Source organism: Procambarus clarkii, chromosome 63 (genome assembly GCF_040958095.1).
Source record: "Procambarus clarkii isolate CNS0578487 chromosome 63, FALCON_Pclarkii_2.0, whole genome shotgun sequence".
Taxonomy (NCBI): domain Eukaryota; kingdom Metazoa; phylum Arthropoda; class Malacostraca; order Decapoda; family Cambaridae; genus Procambarus; species Procambarus clarkii.
The window spans coordinates 18,988,014-19,000,052 of NC_091212.1; positions in this window are offsets into that span (position 1 = coordinate 18,988,014).

The following is a 12,039-nucleotide window of genomic DNA, read 5'->3' on the forward strand; positions in this document are numbered from 1 at the left end:
TTAGCAACCATTTTCTAGACCATTCCTCCTGTTTCTCCAGGTCGTCCTGTAGTCTCTGTCTCTTTTCATCTGTTTTGATTCTTCTCATAATTTTTGCATCATCAGCAAACATTGAGGGGAATGAGTCTATACCCTCCGGAAGGTCGTTTACATATACTAGAAACAGGATGGGTCCAAGTACAGAGCCGTGTGGAACTTCACTGGTGACATCTCGCCACTCTGATGCCTCCCCGCTCACCGTTACTCGCTGTTTCCTATTGATTAGATACTCCCTTATCCACTGGAGCACCTTACCTTTTACTCCTGCCGTGTAATTACTATATGAGTACTGGAACACTTGGTGATATATTGGACTTGTATCCAAGATTGACCATGTAATGTATCAATTATACAATGTATGTATGTGATGTAACTATATAACCTGAGCTTGTAAAAGCACCTTAATCACCTTTCGAGAATAAGTGCTTATTGCACACTAGTTTCTCTGTCAGCTATCTCACCCTGTCAGAGTAAAAGAGACAAATGTATGTGAATGCATGTGTGTGTATATATGCATGCATATATGTATATGTACGTATATATGTGTGTACTCACCTAGTTGTGTCTGCAAGATCGAGCATTGACTCTTGGATCCTGCCTTTCGAGCATCGGTTGTTTACAGCAATGACTCCTGTCCCATTTCCTTATCATACCTGGTTTTAAAATTATGAATAGTATTTGCTTCCACATCCTGTTCCTGAAGTGCATTCCATTTTCCCACTACTCTCACACTAAAAGAAAACTTCCTAACATCTCTGTGACTCATCTGAGTTTCAAGCTTCCATCCATGTCCCCTTGTTCCGTTACTATTCCGTGTGAACATTTCGTCTATGTCCACTCTGTCAATCCCTCTGAGTATCTTATACGTTCCTATCATGCCCCCCCCCCTCTCCCTTCTTTCTAGTGACGTAAGGCACAGTTCCCTCAGGCGCTCCTCATACCCCATCCCTCGTAGCTCTGGGACAAGTCTCGTTGCAAACCTCTGAGCCTTTTTCCAGTTTCATTATATGCTTCTTCAGATGGGGACTCCATGATGAGGCGGCATACTCTAAGACTGGCCTCGCGTAGGCAGTGTAAAGCGCCCTAAATGCCTCCTTACTTAGGTTTCTGAATAATGTTCTAACTTTTGCCAGTGTAGAGTACGCTGATGTCGTTATCCTATTTATATGTGCCTCAGGAGATAGATTAGGTGTTACGTCCACCCCCAGGTCTCTTTCGCGCGTCGTCACAGTTAGGCTGTTCCCCTTCATTGTGTGTATGTATATGTATGTGAATAAAGAACATATGGAAGCTGATCAGAATTGCATTTCATCTTTGTAAATACACATTAATGGCACTTCGAACACTTTATGTAGGGCATACGTAAATCTGTGTATCTAAGTATTTACGTATGTAGGTTAGCTTAGCATTTTAAAAGTACCGAATCACCTTCTGTGGTTGATTGTTCAATAAATCCCTCAACTATATGTTTAACACTTCTCTAACCCTGTCTATGGAGGACAGAAGAAAATGTATATATGTTGGTTAGCATTGTAAATGTGTGGCCACGTTTGTGGTAGAAAATAATAAAAAACAAAAAAACAAAAAAAAAACTGCCTGCTGCTCCAACTTTTGTAACAGCCTTTTATAAGGTACTGTGTCAAAGGCTTTTGACAGTCCAAGAAAATGCAGTCTGCCCACCCTTCTCTTTCCTGCCTAATTTGTGTTGCTTGGTCATAGAATTCTATTAGGCCTATGAGGCACGATTTACCATCTCTGAACCCATGCTGGTGGTGTGTTACAAAGCTGTTTCCCTCCAGATGCTCTACGAGCCTTTTCCTCACAATCTTCTCCATCATCCTGCATAGTATACAAGTTAGGGAAACTGGCCTGTAGTTCAGTGCCTCTTGCCTGTCACCCTTTGTGTAATTGGGACTGCATTAGCTGTCTTCCAGCTTTCCGGAAGGTCTCCCGTTTCCAGTGACCTGTTATACACCATAGAGAGTGGCACACTTAGTGCTTCTGCACCTTCCTTTAGTATCAATGGTGAGATTCTGTCAGGCCCAACAGTCTTTGTTACATTCAGCTCCAACAGATTCCTTTTGACCTCATCACTGGTGAGGTAAAATTCCTCCAAAGTTGTTCGGTTTGCCTCCTCATTTAGTGCAGGGGCTTCTCCTTGTTCTATTGTGAAGACCTCCTGGAATCTCTTGTTGAGTTCTTCACAAACCTCTTTGTCGTTCTCTGTGTATCTGTTCTCCCCTTTTCTCAGTTTCATCACTTGTTCCTTCACTCCTTCACTGCTGTTTTCCTCCTGATGTGGCTGTGGAGCAGTTTTGGTTGGGTCTTACCTTTACTCGCGATGTCATTTTCATACTGCCTCTTTGCTTCTCTCCTCACTCTGATGTACTCATTTCTGGCCCTCTGGTATCTCTCCCTGCTCCCTGGTGTTCTGTTATTCCTGTAGTTTCGTATGTGTGTGTGTGTGTGTGTGTGTGTGTGGGTGTGTGTGTGTGTGTGTGTGTGTGTGTGTGTGTGTGTGTGTGTGTGTGTGTGTGTGTGTGTGTGTGTGTGTGTGTGTGTGTGTACTCTTCTAGTTGTGCTTGCTTGGGATGAGCTTTGGCTCTTTAGTCCCGCCTCTCAACTGTCAATCAACTGATGAACAGGTTCCTGAGCCTACTGGGCTCTATCATATCTACATTTTAAACTGTGTATGGAGTCAGCCTCCACCACATCACTGCCTAATGCATTCTATCTGTTAACTACTCTGACACCAAACAAGTTTTTTATAATGTCTTTGTGGCTCATTTGGGTACTTAATTTCCACCTGTGTCTTCTAGTATGTGTGCCTCTTGTTTTAAATAAACTGTAATTATCTACCCTATAAATTCCTCTGAAAATCTTGTATGTGGTGATCAGGTGCGCGCGTGTGTGCAGGAACCGAACATTCTCAAGACAGTGACAAGTCCGTCGCTGTAATGGTATTAACATTTAATAATATATAGAGTTAGCCACAATTAATTTCTTCCTCACAGCCATTCCCAGACTCACAGATAACTATAAGATAGCAGATAACTAACATTCACAGATAACTATAAGTTTGATAATAAGATAACATTCACAGATAACTATAAGTTTGAAGAGGCGTCTTGTGGCTCTCAGTAGTTAATAACTAGGGCTTTCAGGAGTTTAACAACGCAGTAATCATGCACTAACCTAACCTAACCTAACCTAACCTAACCTAACCTAACCTAACCTTACCTAACCTAACCTAACCTAACCTTACCTAACCTAACCTAACCTAACCTAACCTAACCTAACCTAACCTAACCTTACCTAACCTAACCTAACCTAACCTAACCTAACCTAACCTAACCTAACCTTACCTAACCTAACCTAACCTAACCTAACCTAACCTAACCTAACCTAACCTTACCTAACCTAACCTAACCTAACCTAACCTAACCTAACCTAACCTTACCTAACCTAACCTAACCTAACCTAACCTAACCTAACCTAACCTAACCTAACCTATATCATCAGTCTTTGAAAAATTCATATATATAAAAAGGACTGTAATTAGTTTACAAATTAAAGAATATTTAATGTCCCTTGTTACATATTATACTTTAGAGTATTAGTTGGTTTACATTCCCGGGAACCAGCCGCACCTGTGACCACAGCAACACAGGAACAAGAGCCCATACTGTGCCACGGCTGCCCATCTTTGACAGCCTGGAGTCAACCAAGGTAACTTTCTCTGGCGTAATCTCCAGACGCGATCATGTGGCAGCGTGGCAGGCGCTGGTGGATAGGATCTGACCTGTTGTGGACCGCCTGAGACACAAACACAGCATCACACACCACTGGTGGACCGTCTGGGACACAAACACAGCATCACACACCACTGGCGGACCGCCTGAGACACAAACACAGCATCACACACCACTGGTGGACCGCCTGAGACACAAACACAGCATCACACACCACTGGTGGACCGCCTGAGACACAAACACAGCATCACACACCACTGGTGGACCGCCTGATACACAAACACAGCATCACCCACCACTGGTGGACCGCCTGAGACACAAACACAGCATCACCCACCACTGGTGGACCGCCTGAGACACAAACACAGCATCACACACCACTGGTCAGTAGTAGGGATGAAGGCGTACAGGGCCCATGTTGGGGTTGGGAGGGGGAGGGGGTTGGGAGGGGGAGGGGCCCTCTGTGTCACAGGGTTTCCGGGTAAATAATGACCGGGCCCGCCGTCGGGTGTTCCACGACAAATATCCCGTGTGGACTGGCGGGTTTCATTATAATTTTGAAATATCGTGTTTGACGCTTCAGATTTCCTGATCAATTTTTTTCAGAGTTAAAGATCAAACTTTTTCTAAGACCATTTTCGGATAAATTGTTCATAAAAGTTTGTTAAGAGTTCTTACGAGAAAAATAATTTCATAGATCTTAGAAGTTTGTTAAGAGTTCTTATGGGGAAAATTTAACATTTTTTTAGAGATCAGTTTTATGAAAATATTTCAGAGTTCATATAATCAATGAAGTTTATTTACGAGTTTATGACCGAAATTTGAAAAGACCATTTTCTGAGAATATTGTCTTAGACGTTTTGTTAAGGAAAATTGACATCTTAGCCGTGACTTAGATTTTATACCCTTTTACAGCTATTTCACCTGAAAAAGATAGGTGACCAAAGATAAGTCCAGTTAAGACCAAAAATTTGACAGAGACCATTTGAAGACCCAAATTTGACAGCGACCACATTTTCGCTACCAACAGCCCAATGTTCGCCCAATTTTTAACAGTCATATTTCAGACGTAGTAAATGTGATCAAGTCAGTAAGCAAGTTCTAGCTCCTGTCCCCGCCTTACTTTACCTCCATAATGTATTTATTAACATTCCATATATCCCCCTGAAATTTAAAACATAGCTATTTCAAACGCAGTAAATAAGATCCAGACAATTACCGAGCTCCAGCTCTTGTCCCCCACCTTAGTTCATTTATTCAAGTTCTTTAGTATCTAACCAAATCCCTTAAAATTTAAAACGCAGCTATTTCAGATGTAGTTAATAAGACCAAGGCAATTACCGAACTTTAGCTCTTGTCCCCCGCCTTAGTTCGCTCCTGTAAATTCACTACTATCCATCCAAATCCCTGAGAGTTATAACCCCAACTACACTTCACACCACTAGTAAAATAAATCAAAAATTCAATTTCCGAGCTGCAACTAATGTCCGCTTTAGTTCATCACTAGAAATTGAAGGGACGACGACGTTTCGGTCCGTCCTGGACCATTCTCAAGTCTTGAGAATGATCGACTTGAGAATGATCGACTTGAGAATGATCGACTTGAGAATGATCGACTTGAGAATGGTCCAGGACGGACCGAAACGTCGTCGTCCCTTCACCTTCTAGTGTGTGGTCTGGTCAACATACTTCAGCCCCGTTATTGTGACTCATCGCCTCCACTTAGTTCATCAAACATAAATATTTCAGATCAAGACCCTCTGCAGTCTATTAAAGGTAAACATGATGTCCTTTGATACCCGTTATCACCCAGCTATGTCAATAATCACTAACGTGCTAATATTCACACGGTCAGATCGCACCCAACTCTCAATACCTTTTGTTTACTCAACTAAGCAATAATAATACTGTCAAATTATATCTAGCCTTTGCCCTTTCTTACCTTCTTATCCCTTACCTCCCCCGCCCTTACCCCCCCTTACCTTCCCCAACTCCCTTTCACCCTTATCTCCCCACACCCTTTACTCTCCCCCCTTACCTCTCCCTTCATCTTGACCATTCCCCACCTTATCCAAACCTTCAATAATCCTACTGTATTTATATATTTTCTCTATATCCACTGTGTTCTTTGCATTTTCATCCATGTTTTCCGTGTTCTTTCCATGTTCGGCAAATGTTCACAGCATGTTCAGTTCATATTTTTCACCAGTTTCTCCATTTTCTGTGATCTTTGTCATAGTCTCATAATGTTCTCTTCCATATTTTCTATGTTCTTTATCATATTTTCATGTTCTCTACAAGTTCATATTCCCCAAAGTTCACTGTGTTCTTTGTCATGTTTTCATGTTCATCTCACATTCTCTGTACAACTTTTATACTCAATTTTCATGTTGACCAGACCACACACTAGAAGGTGAAGGGACGACGACGTTTCGGGCCGTCCAGGACCATTCTCAAGTCGATTGTGACAATCGACTTGAGAATGGTCCTGGACGGACCGAAAGGTCGTCGTCCCTTCACCTTCTAGTGTGTGGTCTGGTCAACATACTTTAGCACGTTATTGTGACTCATTGCCTCAATATTCATGTTCTCGAAGTTCTTAGCATGTTCTTCACAAGTTCTTGTACTATGTGTTCTTTTCATGTTTTCATGTTCATCACATGTGATCTGTATAACTTTTATACTCAATATTCTGGTTCTACGTGTTTTCAGAATGTTCTTCACAACACTGTTCTTCATAATCTTCACTTTATTCAGGTATGTATCAAGACAAATTTCTCTTGTCATTTCTTAACTAAAATTAGTAGTAAATTAACTGAAATATCCACGTTTATCATCTTTTTCTTGTCAATTTTAACTAAAATTATTCAACAATCAATTAAAAAATATCCATGTTCATCATGTTTTCTTGTCGTTTCCTAACTGAAATTATTCATCAATCAACTGAAAATAGTCACGTTCATCATCTTTTCTTGTCAAGTGTACCTTCGCTCAATACTTTCTTAACTAACAGTATACTTCTTAGAGTACAAAAATAGGTAAAGGGAATCTTTCAACGCAGTTCATAAACTAAAATGACCTTCCTCTTGACTAAAAAGATTGTCAAAGGAAACTTTCCAAAATCAATCATAACTAACTTTATCCATCGTCAATCAACTGAAAATAGCCAAGCTCATAATTTTTTAGCTAAAATTATTCTTCAATCAACTAAAAATGGTCAATGTAGCTTCGTTCAACACTTTTCTTAACTAAAGTAACTTTTTACTCTTAGCTAAAAAATAGTCAAAGGAAACTTTCCAATACTATTCATAACTAACTTTATCCATCGTTAATCAACTGAAAATAGTCACTTTCATCATTACTTAACTAAAAAATATTCGCCAATCATTTGAAATAGCAATGTTCATCATATTTTCTTAACTAAATAACACTTCTCTCATCTGAAAATAGTCAAGTGTAGCCACTTTCCAAAACAGTTCTTAACTAAAATAACCTTTAACTTCGCTAAAAATAGTACTATATAACTTCTTTCAGCACTTTCGTAACTAAAATTATGTGTTGTTAAGTAAGAAATATAGACAAAGACACTTCAAACCATAAAGGACACTCTTCGAGACATCAATAACAGAGTCTATGACACCAAAGACACACTCAGAGACACCAAAGTTACTGAACAAATTCACAAGGGCCGTGACGAGGATTCGAACCTGCGTCCGGGAGCATCCCAGGCACTGCCTTAATCGACTGAGCTACGACAGGGTTAAAAGAGGTTTTTAACCCCCCGTTGTAGCTCAGTCGATTAAGGCAGTGTCTGAGATGCTCCCGTACGCAGATTCGAATCCTCGTCACGGCCCTTGTGGATTTGTTCATTTGATGCATCACGTTAGTGTGATCTTTGTGTGTACCAAAGTTACTCTTCAAGACATCAAGGACACAATCAAAGACATCAAAGACGCTTTTCGAGACATCAATGTCACACTCAAACACGTCAAAAATACTACTCGCGTCCTCAAAAGTTCATCTCAGTTCCTAACCTCAAAGTTCCTAACCTCAGAGTCATCAAAAGTTATTCTAAAACGTCAAAAGTTATTCTCAGAGTCATCAAAAGTAATCTCTAACTCACTTTCGTTCATTAAACGTATTCTCTAAGTCATCAAAAGTTGAAAGTTGTTACCTAACCTAACCTTACCTAGGTAAGTCTGGTCAATCATCAAAAGTTGTTCTGTAAGGCATCAAAGTTATTCTCATAGTCATCAAAAGGTATTCTCATGTCCTCAAAAGTTAATCTCTAAGTCATCAAGGTTAATCTCAGTCATCAAAGTTGTTCTCTAAGTCACCAAAAGTTATTCTCAGAGCTATCAAAAAGTTAATCTCAGTCATCATTGTTGTTCTCTAAGACATGAAAGTTATTCTCAGAGCCATCAAAGGTAATCTCAATCATCAAAGTTGTTCTCTAAGACATCAATGTTGTTCTCTAAGACATCAATGTTGTTCTCTAAGACAACCTCAGACATAAAATATCTCTCCAAAATGTAACTAGTTCAGCTTTTCATATCAAACTTGCACATCTGTTAAAATATATATCTAACCTAACCTGATCTATTCTATCCTATTCCTCCCCTAACTGATGTAACTTGCCTAACCTAACTTACATAATCTAACTTAACCTAACCAAACCTAATGCAACTTACCTTACCTAACCTGCGTCCGGGAGCAGGGAGCCGGTCGGCCGAGCGGACAGCATGCTGGACTTGTGATCCTGTGGTCCTGGGTTCGATCCCAGGCGCCGGCGAGAAACATTGGGCAGAGTTTCTTTCACCCTATGCCCCTGTTACCTAGCAGTAAAATAGGTACCTGGGTGTTAGTCAGCTGTCACAGGCTGCTTCCTGGGGGTGGAGGCCTGGTCGAGGACCGGGCCGCGGGGACACTAAAGCCCCGAAATCATCTCAAGATAACCTCAAGATAACCTATCCTAACATAACTTACCTAACTCAACCCAATAAAATCTAACCTAACTTAATCTAACCTAACCTAACCTAATCTAACTTAACCTAACCTAACTTAACTTGCATAACTTAACCTATCCTAACTTAATGTATCTTACCCAATCTAACCTAACTTAACCTAACTTAATTTAACCTAACCTAACTTGCATCACCAAACCTAACTTAACCTAACCTAATTTAACCTAACCTAACTTAACTTGCATCACCAAACCTAACTTAACTTGTATAATCTACACTATTCTAACTTATCTAACCTAACCTATCCTAACTTAACATATCTTTCCTAACTTACCCTAACCTAACCTAACTTAACTTGTATAAACTAACCTATCCTAACTTATTTAACCTAACCTATCCTAACTTAACATATCTTTCCTAACTTATCCTAACCTAACCTAACTTAAGCAAACCTAGCCTAACTTTACCTAACCTAACATAATTTAACTTGCATAACTTAGCCCATCCTAACTTAACTAACCTAACCTAACTTAACCTAAACTCTTAACCTTAACCTAAATAAACTCGCCCCTCGGGGCAAAATTGAAATAAGATTGTGCGAAGAAAGCTAGTGGAACATCTGGAGCGAAGGACTTTGTAACACAGCATCAACATGGGTTCTGGGATGGCAGGTCCTGCTTCACAGGGTTACTTGAATTCTCAATTAACCCTGTGAGAGCTCAACCCCCGCAAGTACAACTAGGTGAGTACAATTAGGTGAGTACACATACAGACATGTGTATACACGCATACAGGCACGTGTATACACACATACAAGCACGTATGTACACACATACAGGCACGAGTATACACACATATACTAGGGAAACTATGAGATGAATAAATTCCTATGGGATATACATTGTGACACAGAACTCAGAACCAAGTCCGTACAAGACATGATGGACTATGTCACCCAAAAATGTCAGGAGGCTGTAAGCAGGTTTGTCCCAGCCCGACAGGAAAAAACAGAGAAGCAAAGGAAGAATCCGTGGTTTAATAGAGAATGTATGCAAGCAAAGGAGCTGAACAAAAGGGCATGAAGGAACTTCCGTAATAACAGAACACCAGAAAGTAGAGAAAGATACCAGAGAACCAGGAACGAGTATGTTAGTGTGAGAAGAGCAGCTGAGAAAAGGTATTAAGGATATAGCTAATAAAGCCAAGATCGAACCCAAGCTACTACACAGTCACATCAGGAGGAAGACAACAGTGAAGGAACAGGTGAAGAAACTTAGGGTGGGCGAGGACAGGTACACAGAGAATGACAAAGAGGTGTGTGAAGAACTCAGCAAAAGGTTCCAGGAGGTCTTTACAATAGAACAGGGAGAAGTCACAGCGCTAGGAGAGGTGGCAGCAAACCAGGTGATCTTGGAAAGGTTCGAAATTACAAGAGATGAGGTCAAGAAGCACCTATTGGAGCTGGATGTGAGAAAAGCTGTTGGCCGGATGGAATCTCACCATGGGTATTGAAAGAGTGTGCAGGAGCACTTTGCTTGCCACTCTCCATAGTGTATAGTAGGTCACTGGAAATGGGAGACCTACCAGAAGTATGGAAGACTGCTAATGTAGTACCAATATTTAAAAAGGGTGACAGACAAGAGGCACTGAACTACAGGCCAGTGTCCTTAACTTGTATACCATGCAAGGTGATGGAGAAGATTGTGAGAAAAAACCTAGTAACACATCTGGAGAGAAGAGACTTCGTGACAACCCATCAACATGGGTTCAGGGAGGGTAAATCTTGCCTTACAGGCTTGATAGAATTCTATGATCAGGTGACAAAGATTAAGCAAGAAAGAGAAGGATGGGCGGACTGCATTTTTTTGGACTGTCGGAAAGCCTTTGACACAGTACCCCATAAAAGGTTGATGCATAAGCTGGAGAAACAGGCAGGAGTAACTGGTAGGGCGCTCCAGTGGATAAGGGAGTACCTAAGCAATAGGAAGCAGAGAGTTATAGTGAGGGGTGAGACCTCAGAATGGCGTGAAGTCACCAGTGGAGTCCCACAGGGCTCTGTGCTTGGACCTATCCTGTTTCTGACATACGTAAATGATCTCCCAGAGGGTATAGACTCATTCCTCTCAAAGTTTGCTGACTACGCCAAAATTGTGAGAAGGATTAAGACAGAGGAGGACAGCTTGAGGCTTCAAGAAGACCTGGACAAGCTGCAGGAATGGTCGAACAAATGGATGTTAGAATTTAACCCAAGCAAATGTAATGTAATGAAGATAGGGGTAGGAAGCAGGAGACCAGATACAAGGTATTTACTTGGGAGATGAAATACTTCAAGAGTCAGAGAGAGAGAAAGACCTGGGGGTTGATATCACGCCAGACCTGTCCCCTGAAGCTCATATCAAGAGGATAACATCAGCAGCATATGACAGGTTGGCTAACATAAGAACGGCCTTTAGAACCTTGTGTAAGGAATCTTTCAGAACATTATATACCACATATGTCAGACCAATCCTGGAGTATGCAGCCCCAGCATGGAGTCCATATCTAGTCAAGGAAAAGACTAAATTGGAAAAGGTTCAAAGGTTTGCCACCAGGCTAGTACCTGAGCTGAGAGGTATGGGCTACGAGGAGAGACTACGGGAATTGAACCTCACTTCGTTGGAAGACAGAAGAGTTAGGGGGGACATGATCACCACATTCAAGATTCTCAAGGGAATCGACAGGGTTGATAAAGACAGGCTATTTAACACAAGGGGCACACGCTCAAGGGGACACAGGTGGAAACTGAGTGCCCAAATGAGCCACAGAGATATTAGAAAGAACTTTTTTAGTGTCAGAGTGGTTGACAAATGGAATGCATTAGGAAGCAATGTGGTGGAGGCTGACTCCATACACAGTTTCAAGTGTAGATATGATAGAACCCAATAGGCTCAGGAACCTGTACACCTGTTGATTGACGGTTGAGAGGCGGGACAAAAGAGCCAGAGCTCAACCCCCGCAAGCACAACTAGGTGAGTACAACTAGGTGAGTACACATACAAGCACGTGTATACACACATACAGGCATGTGTATACACACTTACAGGCACGAGTATACACACATATAGGCACGTGTATACACGCATACAGGCACGAGTATATACACATACAGGCACGAGTATACACACATACAGGCACGTGTATACACACATACAGGCACGTGTATACACACATACAGGCACGAGTATACACACATACAAGCATGTGTATACAGACACACACATATACTCATACTCCGGATTCCATCG